The 8,893-nt window shown below is 48.8% G+C and overlaps 1 long non-coding RNA gene across 1 annotated transcript in view; it reads right to left on the bottom strand.

Moving 5' to 3' along the window:
* LOC138174516 (uncharacterized) overlaps positions 1-226 on the bottom strand; it is a 48,625-nt gene extending 48,399 nt beyond the window's left edge. Inside the window, exon 1 of the long non-coding RNA XR_011171762.1 lies at positions 45-226. This is a non-coding gene — a long non-coding RNA (uncharacterized lncRNA). The remainder of the gene's footprint in view (positions 1-44) is intronic.
* Between the last annotated feature and the right edge of the window lie 8,667 nt (positions 227-8,893).

The following is an 8,893-nucleotide window of genomic DNA, read 5'->3' as shown; positions in this document are numbered from 1 at the left end:
CCACCCCCACCACCTCCACCTCCACCATCACGTCCAATACTAACCACACCACCTCCACCACAACCACCTTCGAGTGATTTCCCAGCTCACGACTCCGCCTCCTGGTTTCTCTCTCTCTCCCACCGCGACTCACAGAGGCTTAGCAGGCTCTGCTGCAGCATCCCTTCACACAAAGGCTTGTGAACTGCCAGCAGCCGGAGCTTCCAGCGGCTCCACCTCCAGCTCTGGTGGTAGCGGCGGCGGCAGCAGCTGCCCCTCGGCTCACCACCCCCCCCCCCCCCCCATTCCAGTTCTGGGGCAGCAGCACTTGGGATCCCGTTCCTGCCGGCCCCTTCCCTCGGCTTCCACAAACAAGTCACGCCCTCTCCCCCCTCCTCCCCCAGCCCCCAATCCGTACTGAGCAGGAGGAGTGGAAAGAAAGGAGCAAGTGGGAGGGGGAGGAGGAGGAGGAGGAGAGCCAGAGAGTCAGAGAGAGCAGCAGCGGCGGCGGCTCCGGCGGCGGCAGCAGCAGCAGCAGCAGCAGCGGGAAGAATACAGGAGTGCGGGAGAGCTTGCAAGCGAACAAGCGAGCGAGGCAGCCAGCACCGGGAGGAGGCGAGCGAAACCAGCCGGCGGCCGGGAGCGGGCAGCAGCAGCGGGGGCGGCGGCAGAGGCATCGCCTAGAGCGAGAGCAGCACAGACCCGCCTGCCGGACCGAGGGGGCGGGAGGGAGCGCTCCCCTCGCCAGCCAGCCCTCCTCATGGGCTGGCGCGGGCCCCGGCTCGCCTGCTGCGGGGCGGCGGCGCCAGAGTCCGGGGCCCGGGCGAGGCCGAGCCCCGGCGTCCCGTCCCCACCTCCGTCTCCGCCGTCGCCCCCCTTGCCCCTGGGTCGGGGGCCGCGGGCGCTGCTGCCGCTGCTGCTGCTGCTGCCGCCGTTGCTGCTGCTGCGGACCTCGGCCTTGGCGGCGGGGGCAGCGGCCCCGGGTGCCGTTTGCTGGTGGGCGCCTCGGGGCGCTGGCTCGGTGCGGGAGCGGACTCAGCGCGCCGCTGTTGTGATCGAGGGCCAGGTGCCCCGCCGGCGGCCACCCGACCAGGGGCCCCTGCTGAACGAGGCGGCCCGAGCCGCTGCGAGAGGGCTGGAGGAGCCGCCCGCGACGCCCCACTCGAACCCCATCCTCAGCCCCAGCCCCCGCCCCGGCGGCGGCGGCGGCAGCGGCGTGGACGCCGAAGTGCCCTACCTGGTGAGAGTGCGCCACGTGTGGGCGGCGAAGACTGGCGGGCTGAGCCGTGACGCGCTGGTCACCGTGCGCCTGGGCCCGGCCCCGGGCTTGGCCTCCCCGTCGCCCTGTGGGGACCCGCGGCCTCCGTCTCCGCCGCGGCGGTTGAGGGAGGACCGCACCTACATCTTCTTCATGGAACCAGAGACCAATGGCAGCGGCAGCGGGCTTCCCGCGGCGTTCAAGGCTTCTTCACCCCCACTGCCCGCAGGCAGGAAAGTCCGGAAGGAAGTTGGTCGATTGCTGTGTGAGCGGTGCGGTAAGTGCCGGAGGCCGCCTTAGGGGAGGGTTGCGGGGGGCTGCGCGGGGAGAGTAGGGAGATGCGTTCTCACGAACTCCAGATCAGGCCCGGATCGGGTTCTAGAAGCAGATGGCAGGCAACTTCAGGAGGCTTGTGGCCCCTGGGCAGAGGAAGCTGAAGGGTGCCTCTGATCTTGGCTTCTTTGGGGTTTGATTAGTGTTCTGATGGAGGACACCTGGTGAGGAGGGAAAGCAGGAGTGCCTAAGGTGGGCGAGCTCCTTAGGTGGGGAGGATCTGGCTCTGCGACTCGGCCTCCGAGTGTGTGCGTTTGTGCGCGCGCGTGTGTGTGTTCTCTCCGAAGGGAGGGTACCAAGGTTGCCTTTCCTTGTACTCTTACAATGAGAGCCACAGGTGTCAGGATGGCTGACTGGGAACTGGTCTATGTGAGACATGGATAGGGGCTGTTGGCATCCTGGCACGTCCTGGGTGTCCCTGAATTGGAACCAAGATAGGAAGGGCCCAGCTTCTTCCTGCTGTAGTTTGTGTCCCCAAGTACGGGGATGTGTCCCCAGAATGAATGTGTGTGTATTTCCTTCTGTGATCTACCACCCCCAGAGGTCTGAGGATTTTTATTAAACTCTCCAGCGAGGATCTTTGCCCAGTACGATGATCTGAATTCAGCTTGGGAGTCTTTGGGCTGTAATAGAGTTTCAGACACAAAGCTGATGTTACCTTGCAAAGTGCTCTGCCTGGGGAAGTGTAGCCCTTCGCAGGCTGGAGAGATTGACTCGTGATGGTTTCTTTACAATCGGCAGCTTTGGTGCCTTCATCAGATTGTTTGCTGCGGTTCATGCAATTGTCTTTCTTTTTTTTTGGGGGGGGTGGTGGTGGTGCGGATTAGCCATAAATCACCGAATTGTTTCTTCTCAGTTAGCAAGAAAAGATGCTGTCAGACATTTCAACTTTCAGAAATATTTTTTTTTTTCCTCACAGATCTTTTACAAATCTTGCTGATAGAATCGAGTTCATTGATTTAAAACAATCGCACCGAGCCCTGTTTTCCTTGGCATGCGGCTCCAGGCAGTTGTGAAGAGGTGCCTGTCCCTTGTAGCTAGTCAGTGTCCCCGTGTTTCCTTTTAGGGCCCGGGAGGGAAATCCCCCAGTGTTCAGGTCTTCACCTGAAAGCTGTAGTTGTTTCAGCGAGACATGTAAGGACTGCACCAACATGTAGGCAGGAGCTGTTTACAGAGGGGAGTGCTGAAGAAATGTGAATGACGCTGGGATTCCCCAATAGGGCTGATAGATGTGAAGCGTGGAAAATCCCCTGCTGGGATTTGCCTTCTCGCCGAGCCCAGCGCCTTGGCCGGCCGATTTTAGAATGGGAAACGTGACTGCTTAATACCCCTGACATCTCTGAAAAGAGGGGACTTGTCACCTAGTTCATGGAAAGACCTTTTCTCTTATTCCCAAAGAAGACCGAGTTATGAATCATTTACCACGAATGGTGGGGAGGGGATAGGAGGGCAGCCATTGCTGGCAGTGACGTCAGTGGCCCCTGCTTGGTAAGATTCAAAGTGGCATCACTTCGGATTGCTAGGAATAGCTGGATGTTTTAAGGTAAATTTCTCTTGTTATTCCTGGACACAGAAAATATATAAGATCTGCTTAAATACTGCTTTACTTTTGTTCTTCTGAGATGAAATTGTGGTTTCTTAGAGCAACTGGTCTCTGCTTTTGTTGGCCAAAGTGAATGTACAGTTACAGCATCCTGCAAAATGCTGTTGAAAATGACCTGGCGATCTCTTTTCCTCTCCCTCCCCACGATATGCAACATAGACAACACTTGGAGACAAATAAGCTTGGCACTGCTGTTGCCCAGTGTCTCGGTTAACACTGGTGATGCACTGGGTGGGTGGGCAAGCTGGGCTTTCAAGCCCTGTGATGTCATATCCTTCTCTAGCTATTGCTTCTGGCAAAGGGGAATCAATTAAGAAAAGTTTTTATTGCATTTTAATGGAAAATTTCTGCTTTGGTGAGCCCAGAGAAATGTGGATGAATTTTTATAAGTTTGATCAATTGAACGTAGGAAAGAGTAAGGCAGTTGAATTGCAGTTATGGGAACTGAGGAGAAGGTGGATTTCATGGTGACAAGAACAGAGGGGAGGAAATCTGGCAACAGTTTCCAAATGGTGGTCTCAGTTAGACACAGTTAGCCATTACCAGGAGCTCTCTTGGACTGATGGGAAAACCAGACCAAACGATACCGACATCCAGGGAAGAGGGAGGACGAGTTTGCTAGGGGTTGCTTTTTGCTGCAGGTTTATGGCCAGGGTATAGTTTATTGGGAATGATGAAGAAGAGGTAGGTGTGCCAGAGGGGAGGTCAGGTGATTTCTGTTGCTGCCACACCTATGACCTGCACAGTAAGAGTTCCTTGTTCTTTTCGATCCGAAACAATTTAATGGGTTTAAGAAAAAAAGACGGGGAGCTTCCTGTTGGCGTCTCCTTCGTACTTTGTGCAAGCGACTCTTCATGCATGTGTGTGGTGAAAATGAGGGTTTTCAATCTCTTCCACCCCTTCTATACTGAAGCAACTAAGTCAGATTTCTCTACCTTATTGCTGCTTCATCAGATGTTTTTGATTTGCTTGCAATGAATCCCCACCTGCTGTACATTGCAGTAGAGACTCCACAAAAGGCAGTTTCCAATGAGGAAGTGAAAACTCCATGCAGACCCATCACTCATGATTTTGTGGGAGACAGAGTGGTCAGTGGCATCCACACAGATGGATCCTGCTGTTTCAGGCTACATGAAAAGGGTGGGGAAAGGGACAAGTGTAGACTTATTTCCATAATGTTGACAGGTATGTATGCATGTATGCAGAATCTCTTCACTCAGGGTCTTATTGTCCCCTTAACATCTTCTTAATCCCAGGGGTTGACCTTGTGATATTAAGAAAACAGGAGAAATGCTGCAGGAATTTTCCAGTATGTGTCCAAGAACATTATTCTTAATAAAAGGGACATTACAGGAGCAGCAGTGTGGACAGAAACAGCTTTTGATTGTCTGCATTTTGTAAACACATGGAGAAATGCATGGTCATTTCCTGAGACAAAATCTTTGTGATGTTTATCTTTAAAAAATAATCAGCCTGCTGATGTTTTCTGCTGTTGTTTTTTTTTTCTACTGTTGTAGGGCACAGTGGTTTGATGTTTGCTGATTTTCAATTATACATATATAAAATTTCACCTTTATGTTGATTACATCAAACCAAATGATTTGGGAAAAATCTAGATGAGAAATGATTTAATGTAGTGGATACAAGACAATCAACAGAGTCAGGCAAACACAGACTCAAATTCAATCTCAGACATGTATTGGGGATGTGACCCTGGACAAGTCACTTAACCTTTTAGTGCTAGATACTATTCTATTTTTTTTTTAAAGCAATCGGGGTTAAGTAACTTGCTCAAGGTTACACCGCCAGTTATTTCTGGGTGTGGTGCTAAGTATCCGAGCCCGGATTTGAACCCAGGTCATCTCGACACTGGAGCCGATGTTCTTACTTGCTGAGCCACCTGACCGATCCTAAGCAAGTAACTTGCTCAAGGTTACATGGCCAGGTGTTTCTGGGTGGGTAAGTGTCTGAGCCCGGATTCGATCCACAAGTCATCCCGACAGTGGGGCCGGTGCTCTTACTCGCTGTGCTACCTGGCCGCCCCAACAGATACTATTCTAAGACTAAGTTACAGATGAGTTGCCCATAGGTGTTGGTGAAGGGAATTTCCACACTGTGAGTTCTCTATACCAATGAAAATCACAGGTGTCAGAGAGGGAGGGAAGTTTATTGAAAGTAAAATGTGAAAAATATCTAGAACATTTATCCTGGATGGGAAGAGACATTTTCCATAGTGCTATACACTTGTAACTCAAAGGAAAGTCTTTGGTATATGTTCTTAGGTATTAGGAAGAAGCCTTAGTCATTGTCACAATAATCCCACTAATCTGTATGTGTTTCTAGCAAATGAGATAGAAACCTATGACTGAATTGAAGATACTTCATATAAGTCATGATAGCAATCATGATCTGGGTTAATTTTCATCCAACCCTCAATTTTTCTTGTGTCTCCAACAAATGGATCCAGTCCTCAAGGTATTTATGTTCTATCAGTGGGGGGAGAGGGAAGACATCTTTTACCAAATAAATATATTTGATGGAAGACAGAACATGAACAATTAGGGGATTGGCTTTCCATAGGAAGAGATACCTGACTAAAGTCTTGGAGGAAGCTAAGGATCATGAGGCAGATTGAGAAGGTGGAGGGAGGCACCTTTGCCACCAGAAGCAGCCCATGCAAAGGCATGGAGGGAGATGTCATGTTGAGTTTGGGGAGTAGTAGGTGGGACAGTTTGTCTGGGATGTGGAGCATGTGAATGGGATTGATGTGAAATGAATGGGGAAAGGCAGCCTAGAGCCAGACGAAGGCTGTCCACCTTCCTTTCTGGACAGTTGCCTCTTGGTATTTTCCTGTCCCAATGTTATTGCTTTTGTAATCCTTGTGTCAGAGGGTTTAGCACAAAGTGTCCAGCCTCACTTGGGACAATGCATCACCTTTCTAACTTGGAGCTCTAACTTTGGCATCTGCTTACCTTTTGGAGAACACAGCTCACAATATTACAAAGTAATTAAAATATAACAGTATTTTTTCTAACATTGGGACATCAATGAAAACAAGCTAGCCCTCACTGCAGATCATGAGGACTGCCAGGTTCCTCTAGTGATCATCTATTTTGCGAAGATGTGGGTGGAGTGCCCATCACTTCTGCTCCTAGCCTGCTGAGAGCCTTCTCCATTATTCTAAGCCTGCATGTTGTCTTGAAATTCCTCTGTCTCAGGAAGTGCCAGCTGCTGTGTTCATGGGAGCCATTGTTGTTCCTTTTGGACTTTGGTGCCCCTTAACCCAGGGGTCCCAGGTTGACTGGGCTCAATTATTCTCAATCATTTGCATTCTCCAAAAAATGCAGGGGGACGTTTTCAGAGGTTACCTGCTATTTTCCAGCTTCCTTGATACAATGCCAGACCAGAAACCCTCTCTAGCTGAGCTTTTTCCCTTTGGCTAGACCCTCTGTTGTTCTTTGACCTCCCAGAAGTTGATCCAGGGAGTGGGACTCTGTCACTCCCCTTCCTTAGAAGAACACTTGCTACCAATTCCTAATTAGGATGTCTTGATATCCTTTCACCTTCATAGGAGTCTGGGGGTCCCCACCCAAAGGAGCACCTCCCGCATATTTATGAGGTAGAGATAAGTACTCTAAGTTTTCCTGAATTATCCTCTTTCCAATATTGAAGATGCTCTGTGAGGTAAGAGGGTGGGCTATTCAAATCATCCTTGGCTTTTCCTAGCCCTAGATTGTGGTGCTGGTAGTGGGACCAAGACAGAGACAACTGTCTTGATCCTTCACTTTACATTTGCTCAAGGACATCACTCCTTGGGAGAGGAGGAAGGACAAATAGTCTCCATACTAGCTATACTTAGGTACCTTTAAACAAATTAAATGTAAACTTATAGGAAAGCCAGATTCCTCCAAACCTGTAAACACCCACCCTTTCCTGCCATTTCTTGCTATTGTTTTTAGCTCTTGTCCAAATTACCTGATAAATCATCTTTATAAATAGCCATTTAAAATTGATAGGAACAAGAGAAATGATTGTCCCCTTAAAAATGGAAACCATATGTTGAGGACAATGTTAGCTCAAGCAACTTAGCAAAAATGATACCATAGAAGGACTTTTCTTTATTAGCAAAATAAACACCTTCTCCTGGGGAGATGAGAGCTGGCTTTAATCTTCACATTTCAAAATCAAGGTATCCCTGTAATGGTGCTTATTAAAGAGGGCCAACTGCATTCTGAAGGTATCAACTCAACTGATCATAGTCTCAGTTGCACCCCTAGACTTTGGGGGAATAGATTTCAACAGATTAAAGAGAAGGGTAGGTAGGAAAATAGGTATGTTGATGGATTTTCAATCTCATTGATTCAACTATTTCCTCCAATGAGGCAGATCTGAATACATCCAAATGTTCTTGTCCATACCATCCCACAAATCCTGTGCTAGAAGCTATTTTCTAGACCTCAAGTGATTGCATAGATACCTTTAGGGCTTATTGGCTGTCCATTGTGCATCTTTCTTGGCATAGGACCAACTCATCTTTTTTCATTGTATATCCCTCTAATAACATGTTTTATTTCTTCTCCTGAAAAGATTTAGTAATAAACCATAGCCTGTTCATACTCAACATGCTTCCCTCTCTTGCCCATTGATAAGCCTGTAATTTAAATCTTGGGACACTGTAGTATTCTGTAACTCACAGCTCAGGGCAGATGATCAGCTATGGCAATATTATAGTGATGATTAGTGATTGGCTTCAAAGCCCTCCAAAATCCTTTCCAATGCTGCATCTGTTTCCAACTCAACCCCCTCAGACAAGTAGAAGAAAATCACACCCATTTTCATTTGTGTCTTTGATCACTGTTTAAAGAGAATCCACCCAGAGTTTTAGAAGTCTTGTGTTTTTAGTTATTTAACATTTTCTGGGGGCAGCTAGGTGGAGCAGTGAATAGAGCACTGGCCCTGGAGTCAGGAGGACCTGAGCTCAAATACGACCTCAGACACTTAACACAAAAACTAGCCATGTGACCTTGAGCAAGTCACTTAACCCCAGTTGCCCTACCTTTCCCCCTCCAAAATGCAAAAAAAAACCCCACGTAGATACTAGTGCAGGGCTCAGCCTGTTTCGATTATGTAAAGGCAAAAAAAATATCTGCAGCCAGTTGAGGCATCAGCTGTGTCCTGTGTGCAGGGTGATTTGCCCAAAGTCAGATCCCAATCTCTACCTCTCACTGGGATGGGTTTGTTTCCTTATTAAGTCTTTTTGGGGTTGGAAATATTTTAATCCTCATAGATATTCCAGAACTTCTCTCTATACTTGATTTGTCCCCTACCTTAACCTTAGAATTTCAGGTTGTCAATGTCCTTTGTGGTGCCTAGACCTCCTGGGTGGAAGGAGGAAATGGATGGAGTATTTGTCCTACAGATCAGAAGCTTGGCATAGAGGCATAATCTGTTAGTGACTGGGGACCCCAGGTATCTAGACATCTGTTAGAGTTCGATCTCTCTCCCTCTGTCTCTGTCTATTCTTTTCTCCCCTCACCTTCCCTTTCTTCTCTCCTTTTCATTTCTCATCTTGTCTCATCTCTTTCTGTCTCTGACTTTGTCTCTGTCTGTCTCAGTCTTCTTCCCTTCCTTCGTTCCCCCCTCTATTTCCTTCCATCCTCTCCCCTTTTCTCTCACTCTCCTTCCTGCTTCTCTTCTTTCCTCTTTATTTTTCTTTTTGT

Source organism: Petaurus breviceps, unplaced genomic scaffold (assembly GCF_028583685.1).
Source record: "Petaurus breviceps papuanus isolate PSGF00001 unplaced genomic scaffold, PetGlider_PUasm1.0 689, whole genome shotgun sequence".
Classification (NCBI taxonomy): domain Eukaryota; kingdom Metazoa; phylum Chordata; class Mammalia; order Diprotodontia; family Petauridae; genus Petaurus; species Petaurus breviceps.
The sequence above is the reverse complement of the archived record's forward strand: the minus strand, read 5'-3'. Positions and strand labels throughout refer to the sequence as shown.